Below are 13,779 nucleotides of genomic sequence, written 5' to 3'. Positions count from 1 at the left end.
AACTGTTTGCAAAGATAACAAGAAAGCAGTTATTATGACTACTGGACTGATGACTACTGCACTGAAAATAAAAACATTGTTTAGAATTAACATCACTATGTCATGTTATCTGCACCTTTAGAAATGCCTTCGTTCTATTGATGTAATTGTTTCCCTTCCCCTTTGCATACCCCTTGCTTTTGTCTCCTAATCAGAAAGTTATTTGGGCTTCTGCCTGAATTAATAATTCTTGAGTAGTTATTCTTATTGATCTCAATAAATGCTTTCTGCCTCTCATGTTAAAAGGCCTTTTATTTTTAGGCTAGCACCAATAAGTGCTTACTTCTGCTCCTTTCCACTACCAACTTTATCAAGCTCTTTTCTCTTCTCCATCTCCTCCCTTTTTATTCCTCTTACTGTTTTCCTTTTGTGCCCCTCTCCTCTATTAAGTCATTTTGAGCTTACAAAATGAACGCAATGAGACCCACCAAAAAAAGCAAACTTTTAAAAGTGCATGTAGTTAAGACTTTATCTGAATATTATATTTCAAGGGAAACCAAATAGTAAGAATGCAGGACACATGCAAAATTTTTCTTCTTGTTTTCTTAAGAACCCCTTTCTTGAATGAACTTGATGCATTTTATAAAGATAAAATTACAGTAAGCCTAGTAAATGTTTAAGAGTCATCATGAAACCAAAAGTCATTTCTAGTTTAGATTGTCAGCATATGATTCCACTAGAATTTTGTCAGATTGAAAACGATGAACATAGATTTGACTTCACATAGAATCTTAACATTCTCGAAGCTGTTTACAGAAGAGCGCTGTCTACCCAGCTTCTATGATACCTCTTACTGATGCCCTTCCCCTGAGGCTGGTGGAGCTACTCTGTCCTCTGGGCCACATGGTACTTTGTTCATTCTATAGCCTTATTATCATCGTAACCAGGTCATATTGTGCCCTGTTTTCACATCGGTCTCCTCCACTAGATAGAGATGGCTAGGGCAAAAAAAAAAAAAAAAGAAAGAGCATTTTATTCATCTTTGTATGTCAAGGATGCCTGGTACATTAAGATCCTCAAAGCAGATCTGTTGAACAGTGGAACAAAAATTCACATTTAGCAGGACAACATGCAGTCTTCAGAAGGACTGGGGTTACCACAGTGCAGGACACATTGGTGATTACTGGCTCTTAATTTGCCTAAATGAAAATCTAAACCCTTTGGTTCTTGAGAAGAGGAAATACACATGGTGCATTTTTTGAACCATCATCCACAGATGGGGCAGGCTGCAGCTCGCTTCCTTTTCATCCAGATGATACTGATTTTCTGAGTTAGTTTAACACCAACACTGTTACAGATCTGATCACCTGAAAACAAACCCTCTTTTCCTTTTCCCTGGCAAGGTTCTTCCACACCCCTCTCTCTCTATTCAAAAACATCACTTGCTGAATCAAAGCATGCTGTCTTTCTGTGGCCACTGCAAGCATTTTTCCCTTTTCAACACACCTGCACACATCCTATACTAACTGATCTTTATAACAAGTTCTTAGGGGCCAGTTTACAGGTGAGGAAACACTGCTTAAAATTTGTTAACGGTCACAAGGAGTAGAACCCAGCTCTTCTATCTCCTGATTCTTAACCAGGCACCCCCAGCAAAATCCCCGGGGGAAGTTTTTACAAAAATGCTCAGGCCAGGGCTTCAGCTCCATCACTCCTGATTCAGGATCTTTGGGGTGGACCCAACAGGTGTATTTTGAAAAACTCTCTAGATGCTTCTGGGAGGTGCCTCGGGTTTGGCAGCCCGAACCGGGTAACATAAATCTTGTAATGTCCTTATGTATTCCTTGAGCACTTCGGAATTATTTCTTCTTTCATTCAAATAGTGGACCTTTCAAACAGTGGACCTCTTCACACTCAGTAGACAAAGGCAGCACCAGGGGGTCGCTTTCCCTCCGCGAAGCCCCCGTTTCCCCGCCAACACACACACACACACACACACACACACACACACACACACACACACACCCGTACACGTTGAAGTACAGGAGCTGTCGATATCAAAACACAGCCACGCACCTGCAAAAGCTACCGCGACCACAGCTGCGGGTAGTGTCCCGCTCGCTACCCAACGAGGACACCCTGCCCCCATAATAACTGTCTGTGCGTCCCCTAGGGTTCTGGAGGCGGCACACCCCCTGCTCCCCCCGCCCCCTTTTCTCCCGAAGTCTGCAGGGATTTCCCCCGCCGCCACTTGGTCGTTTTCTTCCCCTCAACTCAGTCTCGGGGAACTGTCTACGCTTGAACTTGAGATTCTCACGTTTGGGGTGGTTCAGAAATCACTTGGCGGTGAACGCAGGCATCCGCGTGCCCTCCGCGCCCCCAGCCACCGTGCACTCAGAACGGGGATCGGGCAAGGCACGCCTCCCCGCCCCCGCCCGGCTCCGCCCCCACCCGGCTCCGCCCCGCCCCGCTCCGAGGCGCACGCCCCGCCCCGCCCGGCTCCGCCCCGCCCCGCCCCGCCCCGCTCCGAGGCGCACGCCCCGCCCCGCCCCGCCCCCCCCGCTCCGAGGCGCACGCCCCGCCCCGCCCCGCCCCGCCCCCCCCGCTCCGAGGCGCACGCCCCGCCCCGCCCCGCCCCCCCCCCCCGCTCCGAGGCGCACGCCCCGCCCCGCCCCGCCCCGCCCCGCCCGGAGCGCGGAGCCGCAGCCTGCACGCCGAGGGGAAGCACTCCCCGAGCCGCACGCAGGCGGCAGCCCCCGGCCAGCGAGCCCGCGGCACGCGGAGCAGGAGGGGGGTCTCGGGCCCCGCGATGACCCCGCCCCGCCCGGCCCAGGGCACCTGCAGCCCGGCAGCCGCCCGTCCCTGCGCAGCCGGGAGCGCCGCGCCCCCAACGGCCGGGCTCCCGCCTCAGCTCCGCCCCGCGCCTCACCTTCTGGTCCTCCTGAGTCTCCGTCTGGTTTCTCCGCCTTGGAAAGTTCTCCAGCGGGACCTTGCGGCCCGGAGCCGGCAGCTGCGGGCAAACGGACCGGGCTGCGCCGCCACCGGGCGAGTAGCGCGGCTCCGACTCGGCTGCGCGGAAAAGGAGAACGGGAAGGGGAGGAAGGGGCGGGGAGCCTCGGCGGGCGATCCCCTCCGACCCCATCCTGCCCGCGGTACCTGCTCCGAGGGATCCCTGAGCTGACCTCACGCCCCGGACTTGGCAACCCTGTCTCTCTCCCAACGACACCGCTGTCATCACCCCCAGTGGCGAAGAGTTTTGGGGGATCAGGCCGTTTCGGTTCAAATCCTGCTCCACTACTTACAACTGTGTAATCTTAGGCCACTCACTTGACCCGTCTCTGCAAAGTGGGGAAAAGGCTAATAATATTCATCCAGGGTGAATGCAGATTTTGGGGAGCCCGAAACTTAAACCAGGGTTGGGGTGGCCCTCTTAAGGGGAAAATACAAAATTAGATTCAAGAGTTTGGAAGGGACTTGTACAAGCAAGGAAGCCTCAAGATGGAACTTCATTCGCTTTTAGCGTCAAGTGCCTCTGTGACGCTCTTTGCAAGCTTGCCGCGAGAATTAAATGAGGTGAACCTCGTCAAAGGCCTGGAATGGGTCCTGGCATACTCAACAGGTGTTGTTTATAGGGACGATTTCCTTGTCACTGGTCAGGTGCACCTAGGGAGGAAGGAAATAACACTGTCAATTATGTGCCAGGTGTTTTAAATACATGTTGAACTTAATTCGTGCACAGACGTTACGCCAGTTTTATAGCTCAAAAAACCGCAGGCTCAGAGAAGTCATACGACTTGCTCACGGTCACACACAATCCGGTTCTGCTACAATGCAAGTACCCGGTTTTTCCACAGTGCCACTTCACAAATATTAACATGTCAATACATTATTATGACTGGTTGTTTAAGCAAGAAAAGAATAAAAGAAAATTCCCTCATGAGAGAACAAAGTGTGTCAGAAATACCAGTATTTCTGAATTTTCCACAAATTTCCCCCAGCTCAGTACAACAGCAAATGGATTGCCCTTGAAACTACCCCCTACTGCGTGTGAAGTACCCAGCTGCAAAATCAATAGATGGCTTTAATGTGTTCAGGTTACACATTTGCTTGCTCTGCCAGCCCTATGTGTTTACTTTTTCTATTGATTATTAATACTACTACAATTTAGATTAATAGGTTTGTAATCTGTTCCCAAAGGGCTGATAAATCAAGACAAACAATAACAATATAAGGACATGAACATTCCTTGTGTAAGGCACTATATATATACTTTTCTCCTTGAATCTCCATATCTCTTTACTGTAGTTATAGTTACCCTCCATTAGCTGATGAAAGCTCAAAAGTATATTGAGTAGTCTAAATTTGCATAGGTGGCCAGGATTTAAACCTCGTTTTGCTTGGATCCTAAACCTTGGCTCTCTTTTATACATACACCTTGGGTCAAATAGAAGACACTAGCAAAAATACATGTAGCCACTTATGTCTTGCAAAGTGGGGGAAAGAAGATATCAAATTCTGGTAGGTATTTTCTTAAATTGAGTGTCTGTAGCAGGAGAACTAAACATAAACAACTCAGTTTTCTAAAGTGAGAAGGAAAACTGCCTAGTACAGTGCCAGGTACGTAACAGTATATTTATTAAATTAGTTCATAAAATAATTAGTGAAATGTTACTTGGTGGTGCCTATTAAGTGACAACCTTTCAATAGACACGATTCTTGTAAAATGACAGTATAGCAAAGAGTTTCTTTGCCTCTCTGTTTGTTTCTTACTGTATCCACTCTTGGGTCATTATAGGCCAATGAAAGGGGCAAATCACATTTGAAGAGGGAGCAAAAGAAAGAAGGAAAGAACAGTGAAGAATAAAAGGACCACAGGCACAAAGGGGAGGGGAAAGGACAATGAGAAGGGACATCCTTTTCCTTGCCTGCTTCTCAGAGGGAAAAATTTTCATATCTATTAAAACTATGAAAAAGAAATTCAAAAGTACCTTAAATCCTCTAACTAAATTGGGGAATTGAAGACATGGTTTTATTTTTATTGTATTAGTGTGAAAATAGCAATATTTTGTTAGGATAGAAAATAAAACTTGCATCTAAGCAATCTGCAACCTCACCCCCGCCCCCTCCACCCACCATGTGGCTTTGGATGGGGTCGGGGTGGGAGGGCGCATGTTTAGATAAAGAAAGCAAGTTCACTACCTCTCCCTCAGACAGAGAAGCATTCATGCAGGAAGTGAACTTTCAAAAACAAATTCAATAAAGGAAGTGAGAGAGGGGGGTATACATGCAATTTTCAAGGAATCGGTGATTTTCCAGATATTCTGAGGAAGTGGGATGAGATGGTGGCTCTAATAAAGGGAATCACAGCTAACATTTTAATGTTTACACAAGCACGCTGACTTCCAGAGTCCATGCTCTTTAGCCCATGCTGTCCAGCCCATCTACGCAGAGCACATTAGACCATTTGGTCTAGCTATGGCAGGCTGGAGAATAGAAAATGACAGGAAAAAGAAACTCGAGGTGCTTTCTTAAATGACCTGTAGAAGATGTGAGGCTTTTGAACCTGAAGTTTAAAGCAAAGTTTAAGGAAATGGGTGAAGGGGTCAAAAGGTTAAATAAATAAATACAACAAAAAGCATCTCTTAAGTGAATGAATGAATACGCTGGCTGAACCGCAATCAGAAACATCTCTTAGAAAAAACAAGAATACAGAACTCATCAACTTTTATTCAATATTATTTAGTATTTTAAACCAATTTTTATCATAATGTATACATGTAGTTCATGAATGAATAAACATAAAATTAAGCATACTGACTCAAAATGACTTCTGTTCTACAAGATCAGCTTTGATGCTCAGCAACTGACATTTTTTTTTCAGTTATCTTTCTGTACTTTTAATAGAGTAATAACAAATCATTTGCTCACTGTAAAATTCTTTAACAAAGCCAAAAACATAAACATGTTACTGAAAAAGCAAGAGAGAGAAAAGAAAAAAAAGTTAAAAAGGATGTTTGTCTCTACTCACTGACTTCAAGAGTGAAGGTCATAATACAATACACCTTGAAGTATTACAACTTTTTTATTACATCAGAATTATCAAAGAACTCTATTAAAATTACATCAAAATATAAAATGCCAAAAATGGTGGACATGTAAGGAAAAGTTGACAAACACTACTTGCTGGAGAAGGTCATCGAGAGGACGTGACTGCCAGCTGATCTGTGAGCTGGACTCCGGCAATCCAAAGCTCCTCATCCCTCCCCTGTTCTTGGAATACATGCTCTGACTGTTGTTCCCACAGTGGGAGCCATTTTCAAGGACATGGTATTATTGAGACCATCTGAACTGAGTATGTGATGGAACCAGTTAAGGACTCTATAAATTCTGAAGATTCTGGCTGGCAGGTGTGGGGATCTACTTGTTTTACAGCTGCCCAAAGCAAGCCTCTTGCTTATTAAAGCTGCCATCTATCCATCTGGAGTAGTCTGCTGCTTACTTTGGTCTCTCCCTGCTTTTTGTGAATATGGGGGCCAGTTTCAGATTACACCCAGGGGCTCCTGAGGTGTGAGCCAATAATGAGCAAACCTGCCAGAAGACTGGAGAATGGGCCTTAGGAAAGAGGCCGTCACAGGGAAAATCCTGAGTTGGCATTCACCTCTATGTAGGAAGGGGTGGCCCATATGTCAGATGTTTGTGGACCTCCATGTGAGTACAGGGGCACCCTGAAAATACCAATTGGTTTAATGCATTTGTTTAAGAAACGAAACATAGTGCATTGTGGTAAAGAAGAGAAAGGAATGGCTGCTGCAATGGGCTGGTCTCTACTATGGACTAGATACCCAGCTAGCCACAGATACCCAGCTCCAGTCGGGAAGATGGAAGAAGAGCTGAGGTTAGAGATGGATGTGCAGTTGTCCACTACTCTGCTAGCTTTAAGCAGACAAGGTGGGAGAGCAGAATAATAAATAGGAGATATTAGCATACCTTTGTGCAAAGGTAGGAGGGCTCAAACTACCACAAATTAAGATTTGAGTGCTTGTGACAAAGCCAGATTAGGCTGCTAAGAGGTGACATTCTTGGGAAAGTGAAGAGAATGAAGGGGAGGACGTTGTGGTAATTGATATTGAAAAGGACATAGTGCCCCATGCCATCGGACCCCTAATACAAAGGAAAAAAATTAAACAGTAATTACCCTCCACTTCTGATGATAGAGAAATATACCCCAAAACTCCTAGGAAAATAGCTTTCTATTTTTTCTCTGTCCTTTGAAATTGTAAATCTAATGTTTTTGATATGTAAACAGTGCCCGGGATTGTTTGAGACTGAAAAACAAAGTGTGTGTGTGGTGGTGGTGCTGGAGCAGGGGGTGGGGGTGAGGGGTGTTTTTTAAAATACAGACTGCTATCAAAGCGCCCTTACCCAAAATCTAGTCAACAGCCTCCATAAGATTATAAGATTTCTGGTAAAAGGTAAATACAAATCTGAGAAGTCTTCTCCACAAATACTAATATAAAGCTTTAGCCATGTGAGGGGGTAACTTTAACTTGTTCTGTCTGCCAGAGATGCATTTGGACTCAATTGTTTTATAAACTAGTGAGTTTTATATTATTGTACCTGATTCATGGCTAAAGTTTTGGGATGAAAGCTATGGGATCTCTGTTTGTGTATGTCTGTATCTTTATGTATGTTTATGGATATATATTATGTATATGTGATATTTTTCTACCTCTGGGGGGTATTGCCAAAATTAATTTGTAAAACAACTCTGTTGAATTGGCTTAATGAAAAATAAACTTTAATGTCAATAGTGTACTTATATAAAACTGAAACTTAATTTTCTTTAACTAAACAGATAAAGTTTTCTTGGACTGTTGGTTTGTTCTTGATGGGATTGTGAGAGGTTTTTCTCCTCCTTTTCAGTAATCTGCCTAGAAAACAAGGATTCTGTGCTTTATTAAAATAATTCCCTGTGCTTCATGTTGTCTTTATCAGGTCTTTGATTATGTATGAAGCTTGTGTTGGGTGACTGCCAGATAAATAATAAATAGAGTCCCGCACCTGCCCACCAGAATCTTGAAAGTTTATATAGAGGCCTTAACTAGGTTCAGTCATGCACAGTCTAGATGATCTCAACAACACCTTACTATCTCTCAAGCCTATATCTTTGAAAATGGCTTCCATGGTGTCATCAATAGACAGGGTGTACATTCCAAAAAGAAGAAAAGGTGAGGAGCTTCCCATTGCCTGAATCTAACTTGAGGATCAACCAGCGGTCATATCTAGATGACCTCCTCCAACACTGCACCCATTGTGACTGGCTTTTACAATCTCACACGTTCCCCCCCTCCACAATGTGTCCTGAGCAGTCAGCGAGAGGTTCACGAACCCGGAGGTGTCTCATTTGACAGCTATCTGGCTGCATTGGAGGCAGATACCACAACAACAATACAGGCACATGCAAGAGAAAACACAGATTAAGATAATGATTCCCAAAACAGTTTTTTCCACCAAGAGCCCCGTGATCTGAACCACTAGTTTCTTAAGTCGCCTAGGCTGGGTGTTGCATCTGAGGGCATTTACTTGTGCCCTCATGTGATTTAATAAAATGATATATTAGCAGGCGTGTCAGGTATGAACACAGACCATTCTGTTTGGAAAATGGCAAAGGTGGCTCCTTGCGAGGCAGTAATAATGTCCAAGGCCATTCTAATTGGAGGACAGCTTCTCAGAGACATTTCAGTGTTCAGTAAGGACAGGCTTTGCTGATTTTCACTGAAGGCTTGTTGGGTAAATTTGGTAAGGGCTTCTATGTGTGCTATAATGTCCTCTAGGCCGATGGAGGGACAAAGATGGTGGCCAAGTGACTGTACCAGCAGAAAAGTAAACATGCGCACTTGGCCTTGAGGAGAGGGAGGTTGGCAGCTTTAGGAACTTAACCTGGTTGTGCATACCATACATGTTGCCAGGGAGGCAGCACTGTCAAGCATGGGGAGTTGGACGGAGAGTGGGATATGCCAGACCAGGACCCCCTGCCTTCTCCCATCTTTCAGTGGTGCATGTTCCATTCAAGGCATAGTTCATTTCAACAGGTCTGGCTTGCAGCAGGACAATGGGATTACAGTGGAGACTGAGTAGCTCCCCCACACCCAGGGATGCAAAGTAACTCACCCATCCCATTATAAATTCTAGTAGATAACTTCTTTCCCAGGCATGATGAGGCTTGGTGTTCTCAGCAGCGTAACACAATGATGATCCATGGTGAGAATCAGGGCAATGACTGTTTCCTGCAACTTTCATATTTTTATTGTGTTTGGTGTCTTATCAGGGGTCCCCAGTCTGGTATATGGGGCCACGGGCTGTACTGGTTGATTATTCAAATGTGTTAAAGCCTAGGTTTTAATCTACTTTAGTCTACCCGGCCAAGATGGTTTTCCCTGTGAGTAATTTAATCCGCTGCTCTAATATTCCATTTTGTCTTTCTACCAACATTGTCCATCAATGGATGAATGGATAAAGAAAATGTGGTATACTACTCAGCCATAAAAAAGGCGAAATCTTGCCATTTTCAACAACATGATAGACCTTGATGGTATCATGCTTAGTAAAGTAAGTCAGATGGAGAAAGAAATACCATATGATTTCACCCATATGTGGAATAAAAAAGGAAACCCAACAAAACAAAAGAACAAACAAAATCAAAACATACTTATAGATGCAAACAACAGATTGGTGGTTACCAGAGGGGGAAGAGGGGAAGAAAGGGCAAAATGGGTAAAGGGAGTACGTTGTATGGTGACGGGTGAACTAGACTTTGGGTGGTGAGCACACTGTAGTGTATGCAGATGTCAAACTATATTCTTGTACCCCTGAAAATAAAATAAAATAAAATAAAAATTACAAAAATGCAAGCCCATTAGATGTCACAGAATTGTACACTTTAAAATGGTCAATGGTATATTATGTGAATTTCACCTCAACAATAAAAACAGAACAAAATTACCTATTTTAAAAGAAACAAAATACAGCCACACATCAATTATCTTTCTTGATTATGAGGGCTGGGTTTTGGAGTTTGTATGTGTATAGACAATTATTTTTAAATAACTGGAGGGATTTAACCTAGGTGTGTGCAGATACGCTATTCTTAGTAGTGTATGTGGGGAATCTTGTGTTTTATAGATTAATAACCAGAGCTCAGTGAGGTGAAGTGTCTCTGCCAAGTATACATACCGTGTTTCCCCGAAAATAAGACCTAGCCAGACAATCAGCTCTAATGCATCCTTTGCAGCAAAAATTAATATAAACCTGGTATTATATTATATTATGTTATGTGATGTGATGTGATATGATATGATATTACATTATAAAGACCAGGTCTTATATTTTAGTAAAATAAGACTGGGTCTTATATTAATTTTTGCTCCAAATGACACATGAGAGCTGATTGTCCAGCTAGGTCTTATTTTCAGGAAAACATGGTAGATCTTATAGTTACACAAGCATCCTTCATTTTATTGCACTTCACTTTATTGTGCTTCGCAGATGTTGCATTTTTTTTTTTTTTTTATAGATTGAAGGAAAGACCCTCCACTGACAAAAAGATTATAACTCACTGAAGGCTCAGATGATGGCTAGCATTTTTTAGCAATAAGGTATTTTTTTAAGGTATGCACATTTTTTAAAAAGAACATAATGCTAGTGCACACTTTAATAGACTACACTATGGTGTAAATATAACTTTTATATGCATTTGGAAACCAAAAAATGTGTGTAACTCATTTTATTGAGATATTTGCTTTATTGAGGTGGTCTGGAACTAAACTCGCAATGTCTGAAATATGCTTGTATATTTTATCGTGTATATATGTTTTTCATAAATACATAGTTTCTAAATATTTTCCCTAGACTTCATAACTTTTCAATATTATGGCAATTTCATAAAGGATATGGTACAATTATAATTACTTAGTACCTATAAATGTGCCATGTATTACTTTTCGCTCGATGTGTACTAAACCATTTAGTTTAGACATCGGAACAACCCAACACATCATTTCTGGAATTGTTCCTATTTAATGAATGAGGAATCAGAGGCAGAAGCCAATTAGGTAGCTTTTCCAAGTTTTTTCTTACAGCCAGTAAGTGGCAGAGACAGGATTTAAACCCAGGCAGCTTAACCCCTTGATCCTTAGAGGCCTGATCCTGAGCCTTAGATCCTTAACCTCCGTGCTGTGCAAAGCCTGTATTAAAGTGGTCTAAGCCGGAGTGCGGCGGAAGTCACTAATTAGTTCTCAGCCTGTACAGGCCAGTGCCCACTTCCCTCGTGGCTCCTGGGGACTTCTCCAGTTTCAGAGGGGCTTCAGGGAATCCCCATCCAAATAAAGCAGTGTGAGATGGATCTGAGAACACTGCTAAGAGCAGTGGAAAGCCCCAGCCATTGAAAGACTAGCAATTCCCCTTCCTGTCTCTTCTGGCAGAACTAGTCAAAGTAGTTTACAGAGACTGTAGCGGGTCAAGAGAGAAGTGGATATATGAGTCTTTGGAGAAAAACACACCCAGTCTGTGTAAGGCCACAGATCCATGCCTACGAATCACCATGCCTTCCAAGAACACTGAGGGGAGGGGAGTTTGCATTTTGAAGATCAGTTCTGAGGGAACAGACTTAACATGAAAACCTGCTTGTTACACATGCCTTTTTATCTTTCACGCTGAATACTTCATTTTAGATCTTCAAAGACTTATGTAAAAAAGAAAAAAAAAACCTTTCTAGAATAAAAAGACATTGTATTAGAGTTGCAATTGGTTTGGCTCAGTTGGGCTTTGTTTTGTTGTATTGCAAAAACCGCTCTATTTATTTGACACAACCTAGAAAACTCCTGTTAAAACTATTTGTGTTACTTTCCTAAGACTGCTATAACATACGCGGTCAGACAATTAAGTTCGCGAACTCATCCTAGAAAAAGTGCTGCATACCTCATTGCTGGATATCACTACAGTCACCTTCAAAGTGCTCCCATTGGGAAACTATGCACCGATGCCAGCACCTAGTCCACCCTTCAAAGCAATTTTGGAACTTTTTTTCTGTATTGGCCATCAGAGCTGTCCTTGTATTACCCTTGATGTCCTGAATGTCATGAAAATGTCTTCCTTTCAATATTTCCTTGATCTTTGGGTAAAGAAAGAAGTCATTGGGGGCCAGATCAGGTGAGTAGGGAGGGTATCCCAATACAGTTATTTGTTTACTGGCTAAAAACTCCCTCACAGACAGTGCTGTGTGAGCTGGTGCATTGTCGTGATGCAAGAGCCATGAATTGTTGGCGAAAAGTTCAGGTCGTCTAACTTTTTCATGCAGCCTTTTCAGTACTTCCAAATAGTAAACTTGGTTAACTGTTTGTGCAGTTGGTACAAATTCATAATGAATAATTCCTCTGATATCAAAAAAGGTTAGTAACATTGTTGCAAGAAGTTCACGAACCTAATTGTCAGACCTCCTAGTACCATAAACTAGGTGGCTTTCAGAATGAAAGTTTATTCTAGTTTTATTATTTTGAGGAAACTCCATATCGTTTTCACAGTGGTCGCACCAATGTAACATTCCCCCCAACAGTGCATCAGAGTTCCCTTTTCTCCACACCCATGGCTAACACTTGTTATTTCTTGTCATTGCTTGTCCATTTAATCTCCTAACAACCGTCTTCTATTTCTCTTAATGAGTCGACCCCCAGGTACCTCTGGAAGCATTGACCCCACTTGTAGTCCAGGAATGGAACACATACATGCCCAAGACTAAATTAGTCAATTTATTATTATCCCTGGCCAGAATGATTGGTTCCGGGAAAGTGGGATTTGAACTGGGAAGTATCCAGGCCCTGGAGCTACTGGCAGCCTTCAGGAAATGGCAGCAGTGCTGAGGAATCAGAACAAATTAAGACAGAAAAACAGGTATGGTCACATATTTGAGTCCTGGATAGAGAAGCACCAAGACAGGAGCACTTGGACTAGTCAGTGACATGAACCCCTAGGTTCACTTTTTGCTTCAGACAGTGTGTGTTTCAATATCCTTTTTGTTTGTTTGTTTGTTTTTCAATTGAAATAATCCTAACTTAGAATATGAAGACAGTCCCTAGGCATAAAGACACATTCAAGGAATATGTGTAGCATGCTTACTATATCCCAGCCCTGTGCTAAAAGTGAGTAAAACAGTCTCTCCCTTCCAGCTCCTCTTAGGTAGGACGGGAAAATCCTCCACTCAGGTCAGTGTGACATTCTACCTGGACACTTTTGTCCACCCTGTACATGACCACTATAGATTTCGTACAAGTGGCTCCATCAGGAGGAATTCCTGTACGTACACTGTATAACATATACAATTTGGACATTTATTCACCACATATTTGTGGTAAACTCTATCCTTTGAAAACCATAATCTCTCATTACAAAAACTTAAGCCCTGACACCAATGTAGAGCATCAATTTAACATTATCTCTTGAAACAGCACTGCTGTTTCAAAGAAGCTGTTACTAAAGATACCCATATAGAAATTAGAAGGTAGTTTGAACTAAATCCTTTTAAGGTTTACATGCCGTGCACTACTGATACTCAAGCTCGGTTACTTCGTGGAAATCAGGGACAGAAAATATTCAGCAGATTAGGTTGAAGAAGAAAGAAAAAACGTGCCATTCTGGGGACAGTCCTTGGTGTACAAATAAATGCCATATTCACTTCAGTGCTTAACATGGAAGAGATAAGCCAACAGATGTTGATTATTAACAAGCTGGGCAATTGCATTTTAGCAT

The 13,779-nt window shown here is 42.8% G+C and overlaps 1 protein-coding gene across 1 annotated transcript in view; it reads right to left on the bottom strand.

Annotated features, from left to right (window-relative positions):
• Positions 1-3,035, bottom strand: part of PLAGL1 (PLAG1 like zinc finger 1) — a 106,199-nt gene extending 103,164 nt beyond the window's left edge. The window contains exon 1 of the mRNA XM_081044958.1: positions 2,909-3,035. The gene's annotated coding sequence lies outside the window, so the exon portion shown is untranslated. The remainder of the gene's footprint in view (positions 1-2,908) is intronic.
• Positions 3,036-13,779: the final 10,744 nt, after the last annotated feature.

Source organism: Rhinolophus hipposideros, assembly GCF_964194185.1.
Source record: "Rhinolophus hipposideros genome assembly, chromosome: 3".
Lineage (NCBI taxonomy): Eukaryota > Metazoa > Chordata > Mammalia > Chiroptera > Rhinolophidae > Rhinolophus > Rhinolophus hipposideros.
This window is presented reverse-complemented; position numbering and strand designations above follow the sequence as displayed.